Raw genomic sequence first — 16,321 nt, forward strand, 5'->3', positions numbered from 1 at the left:
CTTTATGCCTCTCAAATACAGTTGGAGTGATTCTTCAAAGCTTCTTCAGGAGGTGGCTTTTTGAGTTCAAAATTGTTCAGTTAAGTAGAATTTGGTCACACAGAGTTAAAGAACTAAGGGAAAGGGAGCATTCCAATTAGAGGAAATACAAGTGCTATGAGCCACTGTGAAGGTACACGGCATATGTGATAAGGATAGTTCAATCTGGTTGGTGCATAACATATTTGAAGACAACAGAAAAGAAAGATTGGATTGGTTAGAGACAACAGATACAAGAAAGGTATTAAAGGCCTGTGTTAGGCAATGGAGATGAGGAAGGAATGGTTATCAGAAGGTAGGAATTATAGGATTTTACAACTGATTGGATGTGATACAGAAGCAGTGAAACTTGACTTCAAAGTATCAAACGTAATTGACTGAGAGAATGCTGGGAACATTAGGAAGTATTTGTGAAAGAATTGGTTTGGAAAGGAGAAAGTAGTGATGAGGTCTTTATTTTTAGCTATTTTTTGGATGAGTTAATGAGCTGGTGGAAATATTTAGGGTGCAGTATGAGCTGCAGATTTGCAGCTTGGTAGAGAAATTAAGGCTAGAAGAGATTGATGAATCTTTTATTTATTTATTTTTAGAGTTCAAGCTTTAGGAAAGGCCAAGGTTGCCAAAGAGCACAGTAACACCATTACATTTAGAGAGCAGGAAAAAGCCTAAAAAGTATGGGTAGTCTGACAGGCTAGAACATTCTGAGAATATTATTTTCTAACCAAAAAGAAGGGAAATGTTTTGAATCTTTATTTTGAACTAATTTCAAATTTACAGAAAAATTGCAGAAATATGAAGTACGCCAATTATCTTCTTACCAAGATTCAATGTTTGTTAACATTTTGTCATTCAGTACCTGCTTTTAATGAGCATGGTCATCCTAACATTATTTTAAGAATCACTTGAGTGAGTTTCAAATATCATATCCATTTAACCTGAAATACTTCAGCATATGTTTCCTAAGAAGAAGATTATTCTCTGTTTAAATACCAGCAGTATAATTACCAGATTTAGGACATTTAATATTGATATGCTATTATCTAATGTCAGTATACAGTCATGTTCAGATTTTGCCAAGTGTCCCAATAATGTCCTTCATAACCATTTTCTACCTAATACAAGAGCCAGTACAGGATCATAGATTACATTTAATTGTTAAACATCTTTTTTTCTCCTGTCTTATGTAAATGTACAAGTATGTCACTTGTATTAGTCTCCTATAGAATTATTTAAAACTTAAGTATTCACAAAAAAAGCCGTGCTAATGTTCTGAATAAAATACTAGGAAAAAATGCATTTGCCTAGCTAGTTTGTATTATTGGGGAGATTAGGAGGTAAGGGTATACTACCTGACATCCAACTGAAACAACTGGTAAGATTGGGGAAGTTTTCTAAGGGGAGATCTTTTATTTCTCAAAGTTTCAGGGGGGAGGGTGGCAAGAGAAGGGAAGATGTGTATATTAATGTGGGTATGTCCCTTAGAATAGAAATTGAGGTCTATTCTTGTACTTTTCTTCCCCTGTACTGTGATTTTTTATACATACTTATTAAGTTGAGATTTTAATTATCATGAGTTGGAAAGTGTGTAAGTTGAAGACATTTTTACGTTACCACTTGGGTTTACAAATTATGTATTGCTATCCTTTATATTATGTTGTATCCTCAGTTTTATTCTGATAGTTGTGTTAGGTGGTTTGTCTGCTGCCAGGTTTTTAACCACAGATCTGTATCTTATTTTTTGAAGTGGTGTTCCACTGGATCCTAAACATTACGTCTCTTCTTTTAGCTTTTCTGTGGCTAGCTGAAGTGGGACATCTGACATACTGATATCTATTTTCAGTGTATTACCAGACTTCAGAATTGACAATGAGAAATTTTTTCTTAACTGCTCACCTATGATTCCATGCTTCTGCTCATGCATTTTACCACCTTCCTCTTTAGTTATTTGATATGTTTCTCAACCTATGTCTCACCCTAGCCTACCCTGAGAGGTCATGGCAATTATTTTCAAGATGAAATTTTGAGAAACAGTTAAAACAGGTGGGAATAGTTGGTAAGGTCTCTTTATCATTACTTATTTATTTATTTTTACTTAAAAAGATTTTAAATAACTTTTAAACCAAGTAAACCAAAGCTTTGAATAGAGCAGAAAATCAATTTATTTTTCTACAGAATCTAAAACATTATAGCAACACTATTTAAGAAAAAAGCTCTTACTGAATGTGTTCGATAAGAAGGAAATTGAAGTAGAACTTGAAATTGTTGAACCAGGACAACATAGAAAATCTTTCTGTTGTTGTTCTTGTTGTTGTTTTTGTTTTTCCATTCTAGTCATTAACAAATATAAAAATTTAAGCTCATACCTCTTCATTGTATTTAAACCTGTAGATAATTTGGCAACCTTTTGGGAAGAAAGAACTACCAAATGGAATTATTGCAATTTTTTGTTTTTATTAAGATTTGAAGTGGTAGATAGATTGATGATGAGAGAGATCACTGATTATATTCTAGCTGTCGTTCTTTGTTTGTGTTTGTATGCATGCGCATGCTCGTATTCCAAACTACCCAAATCGGGATATATTAAATTTTTGTAATTGATATAACATGTTAAATGCCTCATCTTACCAAAAATTATTTTCTGTGTTAGCTACTTCTAAAATGTTTTTTATACATACTTTTTGTATTTGTCAGAAATTCGTTTAAACAGGTGGTAATATAGATTGTATATCTGTTGGTAAATTAAATGTCCTTAAGAAACAGCATTTTTATGCTAGTTTATATCCTGATTGTTTTCAAAGTTTGAAGATTCTTAGTTATAAATACTAAAAGACTTGGTATCTATTATTGTATTTTCAAGTTTTTAACTCTATGATATTTGGCTTAGAGATCATGGTGTCCTTAATAATAAGTTAATGTGTACAGGCAGCATGGCTGTCATTGTCCACAGTCACTTAAGGCCACAAATTGAGGATTTTTTTCCTAACTTCTTCAGTATTGATGCTAATGGTGGTATCCACAGTAGTTAAGTATTTTCTACTGATAGCAAGGCGTTCAGGATATATGTAACCTTTGTCCTGGAAGCCAAAAACATCTTCACATATTTCCTGGTAATAAAGAAGGTATCTTCTCCCTAGTTCGACACACTATTGGAAGGCGTATAAGGAGGGAAAAGAGTTGCATTGTCTGACTAATCCCTCTCCTTCTGTTCACAGAGACTGTTAACCATTGGTCATCAGAAAATTTCTGTGTGTATTTGCTGTGACTTTCTATTTTAGATATTGCTAACTTAGCCCAGAAAATGTTGCTAAATGTATTTCTAGATGGTCATGGCACACTTTGTTTCAAGAAATAAGAGAGATCAGCGCTCAAAAGCATAATATGTGATAGTGTCTTAAATTTTAAAGAGTTATATTTCCTTTATGTTGGCTGTTCTTGATAAGCTCAGAGTCAAATACTCAGCTCAAAGCATGATACATTTGAGTAATATATAACCATCCTCCACTTACTTTGTGTTTCTGTTTTTATCTTCTTCCCCTACCTGCAATTTCAATTTATTTTTATTTTCTTTATAAACTATTTCTACTCCTTTTGAAATGATGAAGAGTAAAGATCATTTCAGAATAGACATGATCTCTTAAAAACACCAATAATCTATCTTAAAGCTGTTTTTTTAAAGCTATATTAATGAAATTGTCGTATTTTGCATATCTTCCACCAATAGGTACATTTGATATGTTGCATTACATGCTTAACACTTTATATATATATTTAGTGTTTAGCATAGCTGATTATTGTGTCTTAAATTCTATCTTGGGTCAGCCACAGATACGAGGTTTCTTATAATTATGTGACTTTTTATTTGATAATTTCTTGGAACACACTGTCTTACCAACGTTTTTATTCTTAGTTACATTCGCACTAACTTTATATATGTTAATCGTTTCTATTTCTAAGATTATTTCCCCAATAGCTGATTTTTGGAACGACTATGTGTCATTTATTGGGAGCATACAAGGCTGCCCATTTTTCCCCTTTCTCCGTTAAAAAATAAGCATTTCGGATATTTAGAGAAGCAAGCATTGATTTATTGTAACAAGAGTGGCTGGACAGTTAGCTCAGTTAGTTAGAGTGTGGTGCTGATAACACCAAGGTCCAGGGTTCTATCCTTGTACTGGTGACCACCCAAAAAATAAAGAAATTAATATTTTTGGTTAGAGCATGGTGCTGATTTATCATAAGTAGAATTTCTCAAAATAGTGTAGCGAATTTTTTGAACAGCAGGGTGAAAATAAGGCTACACTAGTGGAAATTTTAACATATTAAAAGAAATGTGATTTGCACTTGAAAGTGAGATTTTGTATCAAACTAAGCGAAGCACTGTTCAAATAGCAATTTCCTTTAGAGACTTGTTTAATTTAGCATATCAGTTTTCAAATAATTAAAATTGCAAATCATCCACCTTTTTGCCCCCCTCACTATTTTATTGTATTACATAGATTTTCCATAACAGAAAGTTAGCTAAATAATGGTAAACTTAAGCCTAGTTCTTGCTGAACTATACTTTAAGAACTTTTAATAGCACGTTCTCAGTTAAATGGGATTTTATTCTTCACACAGATTGAGAAAGAAAGAAATGATAAATATTGGAAATGTTCAGAATTTGTTTGTGATAGCAATATTGCCAGAGTTTCAAGATGATGACTGATATATTAATACAGCTTTGTACATAAATATTCATTTTTAGGAAGACTTCTAATTTTAAATTAAATTTTAAAGGATATCTGATTAATCTTAATTCTGTTCATCTATTAAGCACTTCAAGTTACCCGATTACAGTTCAGATTTTTAATAAGGATTTCTATGTGTTGGAATTTAAGGATTGAGACTTCAGGTATGACCTCTGTACTTGGTAACAACTAATTTTGAAAATGCATGCTTGGGAAAAATTTGATATAGAAGTTTTGTATTTTTAAAAATGTATACAGCTCTTAAGTCCTGAATTTACTGAAAATTTGTATAATGACCTCCCCTTTAAATTTTTTTTCTATAAGCTTCATAGTAAAATTACTGTATTTACTTTATATGGCTGATTTAATTCTGTCTTCCAAAGGCTTTCCAGGCATTTACCATAAAATGTTTGTTTGTTGACAGGCCCTTTAACCAAAGGGTCAAGTAGGCTGCCCTTTAAATGACCAGTTCATCAAAGCCTTGCAGACAAACAAATTAACAGTATTATAGATACATATTTCAGAAAGCATTTACTTCACTTAATATGGCTGTGTATTGTATTTTCTCAAGGGATTAGTCCCACAAAAGTAAATAATCAAACGTTTTTTTAAAATTTATGGTAGTATTTTGGTTTATAGGAGACAAGAGTTGCATGAAAACTTTCTCAAAGCATTTGGTAATATGTTAATGAAATGACCACAGCTTTAAACTATTATTTATCCTCACGAATATGGATTTTTGCCTTCACCAGGTGATTCATTATAAGATTGTGCTTTGACAAAAAACGAAGTAAAGTTGTATGTTTTTATTGAAGTCAAATGTGTTGTGACGTTACATTTGGAAAGATTATATTTGTAAATTGGAAAAACCCTTGTAGTTCTTTAGACTGTGTGAGAGACTTTTAAATGACCACATTTAATAAAAAAGTTCCATTAAAAGTTAAAATCTGTAACAGCATAACCCACCCCATCATTTGGGTCAAATATCTCTTGAGATAGCTGCAGAGTTTACTTTACAATGCTGTCTTTGAGTTTTTTATAGCTTTGTCCATATTGGTCTTCCTCAGTAATGACCTCTTTCTTTTCCCTCCCTCTTGCTCCATTATATCATTTTATTTAGGGGGTAAATTTAGGCAAAACTTCGCCCACATATGTATGGGTTGCTTATTCTGTGGATTACTGGGAACTAAAAATATAAATTTGCATTCTTATCAGACAGAAAATGTTAATAATGTTATTACTCTCGGGGATTAAAATAGATGCCCAATAGAAAGCTTTCTGGTAAAAATTGAATAAATTTAAGATATTCTTAATGAAATAATTTTTTTCATTATTAAGTCTGTCTACCCCCAGTTTTCTTCTGTGCCCATTCACAGATGAGCAGTTGGGACCACTGCTGAATAGGATACATTGTTATGTCTATTGCGTAAAGCACATAATAATGTTTTATTCTTGTCATCATATTGTCTGCTTTCAAAATCAGGGGTAGTGGAGATAGAAGATTTAGCTATAAAAATACCTAAAGCATTAAGCATTTAAATGATTGGGATAGATTTTCACTGATCCAGCCACATGTGCTATAAGTCCAGAAACTTATATATTGATGTGGACCAAACAGTAGCCATCAAATGCCATTCTACAAGACAACAAAGCTGTCTGTATTAGGTTATGGTGTTGAGTCATAATTACTGGATCATGATCTTAAGCCTTTAATTGGTTCTATTTCTACTTGACTCTTTACTAATAAGTATTCCTGATGGCCTGAAAGTCCATGTTGAAATTTAAAGTTTGAAGTATTCAGATAAAATATTATTTTACATTAAAAAAAAAGTACAAAATATCAGTTGTGTAATCATGGTAAACCATAAAATTCTGCTATAAAAGATTTTTAAAGGCTATTTGATTAAACACTTATTTACTTAAACTTTTTGCTAGAATTTTTTTTAGAATTCAGCATCGGAGGAGGAATGTGACATAATAATGATCGAAAGCCGAAAGTTTAAAAGTTGTGATGCCCTCACATGGTTGGAGGGTTATTCTAGCTTCTAAGGACTGAATGTTGTCCACAAGAGTGTCTCATCAGGTCATAAATTGGTAAGACTTAATGGATTAGATTTTATGTATTATACCTGATGTTGTTGTATTGAGATGAATATTTATGAACAAAATGAGCACATTGTATGACTAAGAGTATAGTATTAAATATAAGTTAAAACTGGGAATCTTAAATACTTGGAGTATGTAATCCTTTCAGAGTCTCATGAGGCTGAAGGCAGTGGTGTTTAATAAATGACATCAGTTTTAAAAAGTGAAATCCTGTATTATAGTAAGATTTAAATATTGCTATCCCATCTGCTATAGATGCTTCCATTATAGTGAAGAACCATAAGTACTTGCTAACTATTATCCCAGGAGATATTTAAGAAACAATATATCACTTTTTTTAAAAAACCTTAACTTCCATTTTTTTCATAAATATAGTTTAAATTTTTATTGCTTTTGGAGATTTATTTTCTTAATAAAAGGCATTTTTCTTCTAACTGTCTTTAAAATAAAGCTAATAACATTTTCTCAATTCTTACATTGAGAACACCTAAGATGCCAGTATCACATGAAAATGATATATTAGTAGTCCACATACATTTTTTGTATGCCCTGAAAATTAATATCTTTCAGAGTTGTATTCTGCTTAGAAAAAAATTAATTTAGCTTGTTTTTTATACCTTCTTATTTTGCTTTGTTTTACATAGCTGTATTTTGTAGGGGACTCTTAGAATAATAGAATTTCTTCAATCTGAAGATCATCATATTTTGCAAATGAGGAAAGAGTTTGGGTTAAGTTTTATGCCCAAGGTCATACAGTTGTAGAATTAATATTTTCATTACAGTGTGGTGCACATATCCTGCAAGTCTATCAAAATTATTTGAAATTAATTTATTTTCCAAAAAACAAAAGCCTAAAACATATGGATTGATATCAACTAAACAGGCCACTGTATCTATTTCAGACTTTATCCTTAACCAGAGATACATTATTCTCTCCCTTACACACATTCTCACATTTATGCCCATTCTCTCTTTTGAAAAATATTCTAAATTGTTTCTGATATGGTATTCTATGACTTTGTATTCATCATATTCTATAAACTTAAGTTTCTTAAGCCAGTAATTGCAATCAATGGAAGTCTGAAAGAAATACAACAAACTAATAACAGTTGCCTCTTATTCTATATACTATTCTATTTTCTTCATTTTCTACAATAAATCTACATAACTTATGTAGTCAGGAAAATAATTCCTTATTTCTCTAGTGTAGGATATCCATACTTAGTAGTCAGTGGTTGGGCTTCAGTGGAATTTGAGGTGGAATTTTTTTGTATGTTCAGTTTTCTGTGAAAGGTTCAGAGCATTAGTCAGGTTTTCAAAAACAGTTAAGTAATATGGCTAGTGAATGTTTTGTGTCTAAAGGACAAGCCTTGTTAGATACCCAGATATGTGACTTATGAAAGAAATTTTTAATGAGTTCATTGGTCCTGTGACTCTTACTGATAGTTATCCACGGCTAGCTTATTGTAAAGTGACCATGAGACTCAGAGGACAAATGAGAGCCTAGCTGCTTTTAGTTTAGGAATTTTGTAGTCAGTCTCTGTGCTCATGTGTTGATTGGATTTCTCCGCAGAGTAGTTGTGGTTTTGCTATTGAGTGGTTACTGTGTGTCAGGCATTGTGCTAAGTATTTTTGGCACATACCTTAGTTTTCACAACAGTCATATTATAGATACTATCAATATCTTCAGTTTACAGAGAAGGAAATTGAAAGTTTACAGAGGATAAGTAACTTGCTCAAGTCACATAGCTTCTGAGTAGTAGAACTAGGATTCAAATAATCTAGCTTTTTAACTGTAACCTGGGCTCTCAGTCAGATACGCTGGTATGCAGGGTAACCCTGGAAAACTTGAAAGATAGAGGATCATTTTGTATTGCATGAATATATGAATACATAAATTTAGCAGTGAGTCATCCTTTTAAGGCATTTGCCAAAAAATAAATGTTTTAAGTTGCTTATTGTCTAATATTAAGTATTTATTGCGTTAGGAAATAAATTCTGTTTAAATTTAATGCTTAAGCTTATAAGCAAATAAAATATATGTGTATTATATATATTAAAGAAAAGTCTTAGTACTTAGAGTACTTAATTGTCTATGTGCAACCGTTAAGGAACTCACCCTTTAATATTTAGGATTTATAAATAGCAAATACTAGGAAGCATTTAAAAAGCTGCTTTGAGCTGCAAATGTTTCTTGGAGTAGCGGGATACATTACATGTAAAACCCCTACTAAATGCTACACGAGTTTCCCATTTTCCCTTAGTTGTGAATAAGTCTATTGAGAAACCTCTTTTATGCCTACTTTGAGAGCATTTGTCAGGCAAAATTTGTTTTTTTGGAAATAAGAATTTTTTTTATCCAGTACCTACTTTGTGCATATCCTTTTGGTTAGTTTAATTTTACTCTCAGTTGAGCTCCAAACCTTATTAAAGTTCCTCTGTGTCTAAATATGGCTTAAAGTTAGATCCAAAATAATAGCACTGCTTTAAAAAAAAAAAAAAAAGTTAAAATTATAAGAATTTGTTTACTCTTCAGTTAAATTGAAATAGTCTGCTGATCAAGTATAAACTTTATTTCTTCAACACCATGTTTAAAAATGTACAAACTAGATAGGTCATCAGAATATGAGAACCTGTCTTAAGAGTCTTCTTTCTGATAATAACATTGGTACCCCAACTTCTATAGTAGTAATACATTTGTTATTCAAAATTAAAACTGGAAAGTTTGGAAAATAGAGTAAGAACAATCACACCTAATCTTAGTTTTTAAATACAGTTACTGTCTCAGTGTTTGTGCTTTACATTCCAGATTTTGAGTACATATGTATACTAATAGTTACAAACATGGTAAATAAGTAGCTTTTTAATAGTTTTTAAACTATTGAAAAAGTACAGTAAAGCTAATACTGATATGTGATGATGGGTTTTGAATTTTGAACTGATACTTGATATTATGACATCTGTGATTCTATCCCTTCCTGTTTTTCTTCTTACCTTGCTGGTTATTTCTTCTTAGACCCCTTGGCAGGCCTTTCCTTCTTTGTCTGTTCTTTGAAGTACTATTGGAGTCCTTAAGATGCTATCCAGACCCTCTTTTCACATTCTTCCTCATGCTAAGAGCACATACATGGCTTTACATGTTATCTTTATGCTGTAGGAAGCCATCTATGTGCTCTAGGCGTTCAAACCTGTTACCTCCAGCCTACGCATCATTCAGACTTCCCTAATCTCTCAAAGGCAATTAATCAAAAGGATTGCCACTTCCACCTCCTCAGTGTTTCTTCATCCTGTCCATGTTTCTCATCCCCAGTCAGGGTACTATCCTTTCTTATGTGAAAATGCAACAACCTTCTAACTGGTGTTTGTTGTTTAAGTTTTCTGATGTGACTAACTGCACCTACTGTTCTTTTTATTTGCACTATTTTGTCTGCACGTGCGTGTGTCTTTTTTCGTGTGTCTTTTTTTTTTTTTTCACCCAACTGTTGCACTTTCTCTATTAAACATTCTTTCCTGACCCTGGATCTTGATTTTGTACCCCCAAAACACCCTCTAAAATCTTGCCCTGTTTTAGCATTTATCATACCTATAACTTCTGTATCTACCACCCTAACCTGTAAACTCATAAACTCTGGGATTATGTTTATTTGACATTGTATCCCTAGAATTTGATAAATGTATATTAAAATCCCTCTGGAATCTGAAAAGAATGTTAGAAATTATTGTATACAATTAGAGGCAAGAATCAAAAGTGGAAACCAGATCACCTAAATCATTGTTCCTTAGTGTATGTGTATTTTGTGATATTCAGATTTTGGCGACTATATCTTACTAATACGAATTATATGAGTAACATATTAAGTGTTTACCATATGCCAGACATTAATGCATTATCTCATTGAACCCTAGTACCTGGTCCTATTATTATCATTTGCAGAGGCTAAATTGCTAGTCTGAAGTCATATCTTAAAAGTAATGGAGTTGAAATTCAAACCTGGTTATGACTCCAAAACCAAAGCCCTTTTTATTCATTACCACCTCTCAGAGTTTATCTTCTGAGTCTAGAATTATAATTGTGAGTTGAAAGGGAATTTAGTGGTGATTTATTCTAGCCAGTTGGCACATACTTGAATTGTATCTACAGTGTATCTTCCAAGTTGTCATCTAACCTGTGGACTCCTCCATAGTTCTTTACCTTGACATCTGGTCTTTCCTATGTAACAGAGAATCTTAACATGTAAAGCAGAAAAATTAGATGATTGCCATCATTTAAAGCACATAAAAGAATATAAGCTGCACCATAAATTCTGTGGAAACATTGGCCTGGGTACAATCTTTGGTTACTTCTGTGTTTTCATAGTTGCCATAATCAGGAGCCATGGGTTCCAATTTGTGGCCATAAGTCATTGTTGTTACTACAAACATTGTTCTAAAAGTTCTTCTTCAAAAGTGGATAAGGAGACATTGCTTAACATCTTAGAGATCACAAGGATGTTTCCCTACTTCTTAGTGATTGATTCTAATGATGAAACAAGGACTTCATGGGGTACCTTTCTTTTTTTTTTTTTTTTGTCTTTTTCGTGACCGGTACTCAGCCAGTGAGTGCACCGGCTAGTCCTATGTAGGATCCAAACCCGCGGTGGGAGCGTCGCCGCACTCTCCCGAGTGCGCCACGGGCTCGGCCCCATGGGGTACCTTTCTGTGTGCCCTGATCCACCCATGTGAAAAGAGTTAAGTACATCTGAATTTCTCCAGACTCCTGGATCTAGTTCACTAAGAACTTCCACTGGTTCACGAGGCATGCTTAAAGCCATGGCAGTTTGAGTTGTCTTCTTTATTTGACCTTATCAAACAAGCAAGCCTTTGGCCTCCTCTTTCCACCTTCAGGATAGCTTTTGGTTTCTTTCACTTCTTCCCCTTAGATTGAATTCTTATTGAACGGAGAATGAGATTGTTCAGTTGAGAGAACCCATAGGTAAATATTTATGAGGTATGATTATACAATTAATCCTTTCACTAGGTTTACAGATGATTTTTCCCTAAATCCATGATTATAATGTAAAAAGTCTTTGTTAAGGTTTTTATCCAAAAATGATTAAAAGTTTTTTAAGAATTTATTTTATTTTCCTCGAAGTCTTCTATGACTTTGTCATTACCCTGATCAGTAATATGGAGCTAAGTTTCACTGGCATAATTTTGGTAGCAAAAACCTAAAAACCCATAGAGCTCTAACTCTGTTCTATTCCTCAAACTAACAATTTTTCTGTTTACTTCAGTTGCCTATATCATGTAGAAACTGCAATACTTCCTTTCTCAGTAAGTAACAACCAGACACAGTGAATGTCAAAAAAGGTTTATTGGGGGCCGACCACGTGGCGCACTCGGGAGAGAGCGGCGCTCCCGCCGCGCAGGTTCAGATCCTACATAGGGATGGCCGGTGCGCTCACTGGCTGAGCGCGGTGCGGGCGACACCAAGCCAAGGGTTGCGATCCCCTTACCGGTCACAAAAGGACAAAAAAATAAAAATAAAAAATAAAAAGGTTTATTGGCTTTTTGTTTAAGCTATCTTTATTAGGGAGAAAAAAATGTTCAAGATCTGCCCATTTTTACTGTGTCCCTTCTAATTAATTTCTAATAGTTTAAATTGCTGGTTAATTTCATAGGTCTTTTTCCTGGCATGAAAAGCCCAACATAACATCAGTTCATGCTGAACTTATAGTAGATAATATATTAAATACTATAAGTTGTATTTCATCTTTTTCAAGTAATATGTTTAATGTAAATTATGTGCAGAGTGTTGTAATAAGTAGATCCTTGAGATAGACAGTTTCTGCATTTAAGGTTTAAATCAAGAGAGAAGCGTATTCTATAAAGACAACAAAAACGTAATTATGGGAGAATCAGTGGGGCAGAGCCTGTTAGCAAGAAAAGGGCTATAGAGAACATAGGTGAGGCATCCCATCTCCAGTGACAGTCTTATCTTTGGAATCTAGATTGATTTACCAAATTTCAGGTCATGGTACAAGTCTAGAATTCATCATCATCATAAAAAATTTTACACAAACTGATGTGTATAAACTCTTGTAAAACTCTGTCATTCACCATGTCTAAATTATAGAATTGTTATTGCCTAGAGGAATTCATGGACATGGATTTAGATTTAAATGAAAAAATGTTGCTATCCATTAAAAACTTTTTGTCACTGAAAGTGTGTCTATTTGAATACAGTTCTGCTTGAGTAAAAGAAATCCTTATGACCCTTCAGGTTTTATAGTAGTGCTATTTTATTTTTTTCCTTGTTCTACACCAGAATTTCTTTTTGAATTAGGTAATTATAAAGCAGTTATTCTTAACTAGGGTAACACACGGTTTAAAAACAAAGCAGTACTTTATCCTACTGCTTTTATTTGCTTTTAGTAATATTGGAATTTCACATAACACTAAAGGAAGTCCTGCGATATTTTTAGTTTGGAAATTTTTATGTTGAATTAAATTAATTCAGTTATATTTCATTGGCCTAATATATTAAGGCATAACTAGGATTGTTTCATTTTCTGGGGTGAGACATAAATATAAAACCTGTTTCCTAATATTAATCATAATTGATTTTATTTATACCTCACTGCCTAAGGAACTTTAATTTGTAATTTAAGATACACTATGAAAAGTAGACCTTATAAAGTGTCAAAGTCCAAATTGATCTGAACTAATTTTTTTCTTAAGTGTTTACTATTGTAAACAGTCTCACATAATCTTTGCAGCAATCCTTTAAGATAGGAACAACTGTGACCCCATTTTACAGGTGATGAAACTGGGTTAAGTATGTTTACTTGCTAGGATCACCCCACTAGTACAATGGTAGAATTTGGATTTAAAATCAGCTTCTCTAATTCTAAAGCCTGTGCTCTTAAACCACTTTATTATTCTTTGAGAATTCAGCTTTTTGCTTAAGCAACTGCTGAAAGGTAAGCTGTTTTAGCCCCCAGAATGTCTGACCCCATCATAAAGTAGAGAGCAAAAGGGACTTAAGCTAAGTGATAGTGAACTGATAACCTAGACAGCTTTAACTCTTCAGGGCTTTTATTCTCATTACTGCCTTTATATTTGTTGAAGATGAAGAATTTAATTTTTTGCTCAAACAAAAGCCATATAAATTTTTTAAGCATCTTAAATGCGAAACATTTATTGATTTATCAAAAGTAAAATAAGGACCAGATTTTTCCCCCAATACAGTATTCTGTTCATTTCATTAAGGGGTAATGACCATGCTTGGTGCTGTCCCTTTAGTCTAAGTTAGAATCAAGCAACTGTTTCTTTAAAAACCTTATGATATTCTTTTATTCTGAGTTTATTAGCCTTATTTTGAAACAGTCCCTTGACAACCTTTCAGTTTTTTCTATCCCTGAGCTTTGGGTACAGATTAGGAAGGGACACAGGTAGCAAAGAAAAATTAGTAACCTAGGAACAAAAGCTAGATTTTGGTCATGTAATCCTAATGGCTAATCTAATATAATTTTACTGTGCATGTGTTGTCCATAGAATTATGCCTTTATTTTAAAGCTATTTTAAATAACATCCCTGCACCATCAAGAAATGGGCATAAATGAAAAGATTAGTTATAAAATAAGCAAAAATTATCTGTGCTCTTCACTAGTATTTGGCCTTTGGTGTACAAGGAGATAATCTCATTTTCACTTTGGCTAAACCTTACTGTGGAAATGAGATTGAGAAGATTTGTTCAAGAATGGCTAAACAGAAAGTAGTACTTGAGAAAGACAAGAATGCTTGAGGCCATTTGATGAAAGCAGCATTCCTAAGAAGGGTAGTTTCTTCCCAAGCCCATCTTCTTCCATATCTGTCCATATGTTGGTGTTCTCCAGTATTTTGGCCCCACTTGTTTTCTCACTGTTTGAGTTTATTTTCTCCTACAGTTTGAGCCACTCTACCACATCTTGAGAACTCTCAAATATAGACTTCTGGGCTGGAGATTACTCTAGAGTTCTAGATACCTCTGTCTCAAAATTCAGCAATCCCAAGTGAAATTTAAATTTCTCATTGTTCTTATCTTTATTCCCAGATTCCTTTACCACTCACTCCTCACCCCACCTTCATCACCCCAAAATCTGGCCATCTTCCTGAGACATTCTACTCATCTCCTGACTCCTAATTACTCCATGCTAGAAATTCCAATCATCTTTGGCATTTTCTTTGTTGTAGATGAATCCCTTTCCCTTATCATCTCTCTGATCTTTCACTGATTGATTGTGCTTCAGTTGTAAAAACTATTTTGTTTTATACTATGTACAATATGTATATACAATAAGTTTTCATGCCTGTGACCAAGCATTTTTCAGTATCCTACTATTCCTGCTTCCCCCTTGCTTTTTTCTAGGACCTATCTTATATTACTATCTTTCCTTTTCACATCCCATTCACCAAAAAAAAAAAAAAAAACCCACAATATTCAAGTACTTACACTAAGTTCCATAAAAGTCTGAAACTAATTGATGAAGGAAAAAACCCCAATGAGAGTAATTTGCCTCAGGACACAGCAAATTGAGGAGAGGTCAAGCTATAACACATAGTGATCCACTGGTCTTCCCAGTGATGGATACTGCCCAATTTCATATTCTTCTAACAAGTATTATTTAGATGTTGACCATTGTGTAGAGAACACAGAGTGGAATTTGTCATTTTTTACAAAAGTGTCATCTAGAAAAGTAAATGTTACTAAGATTTGGCTATATAGGAAATAAGAGGTGAAGTTTGTTCGGGATTTATAACCTATTTCCTCCAAAGGATTTGGATATTACCTAAATGTGTATTAGATATTAGGCAGTGAGAACAAATGGCAAGTTTAGCTTCAGACTGAAAATGCAGAATGAGATTAAGGAATATTTCCTCAATTATTTGTTTTGACTGTAGTTAAAATGATAGTATTATCCACGTTCACTAGATACCAAGGACTGCTGTGTAGAGAATCAGTTTTTCCATTAAGTGCAGGAAATGGAGTTGGAGATGATCTAATACAGCTGCTTCATTTTCTAGCTAGAGAAAGAGGCTTGTGTCAGAGAGGCAAGTGACATACTTAGGACTCAAATTCCAAGTATACAGTTTGTGAGTCCAGACTTCTACAGCACATGTATTCTTTAATAGATGGCTACTAGCCTTGTGGAAGATTTTGTATGTATAGCACATAAGACTTTTGTCCTGTAGGAGATAGACTTAAGTTAAACACAGCATATGTGGTTAGTGCCGTAAGGGTAGTGTGGAGCATGGCTCACTATATAGTAATACTGTTACTTCTGAAAGGATTAGAGAAGTCTTTACAGAATAGAAAACATTTAAGCTGAAAACTGTAAAAGAATGGTAGAGTTTCCACAGACGTATTCAGACAGTGAGAAAAGAGTATGAGCAAATAGAGTGGGAGTAAACCATGGAGGGTCTCCAGG

The 16,321-nt window shown here is 33.3% G+C and overlaps 1 protein-coding gene across 4 annotated transcripts in view; it reads left to right on the forward strand.

Moving 5' to 3' along the window:
- The window catches only part of TSC22D2 (TSC22 domain family member 2), a 50,019-nt gene that overhangs the window by 21,613 nt on the left and 12,085 nt on the right, over nucleotides 1-16,321 (forward strand). For 2 of the 4 annotated variants that reach the window (XR_010024223.1, XR_010024220.1), the window contains one exon: nucleotides 6,702-6,860. The exons of the other annotated variants lie outside the window; for them this stretch is intronic. The gene's annotated coding sequence lies outside the window, so the exon portion shown is untranslated. The remainder of the gene's footprint in view (nucleotides 1-6,701; nucleotides 6,861-16,321) is intronic. 4 annotated transcript variants of the gene reach the window in all.

Source organism: Cynocephalus volans, chromosome 1 (genome assembly GCF_027409185.1).
Source record: "Cynocephalus volans isolate mCynVol1 chromosome 1, mCynVol1.pri, whole genome shotgun sequence".
In the NCBI taxonomy this organism is placed as follows: domain Eukaryota; kingdom Metazoa; phylum Chordata; class Mammalia; order Dermoptera; family Cynocephalidae; genus Cynocephalus; species Cynocephalus volans.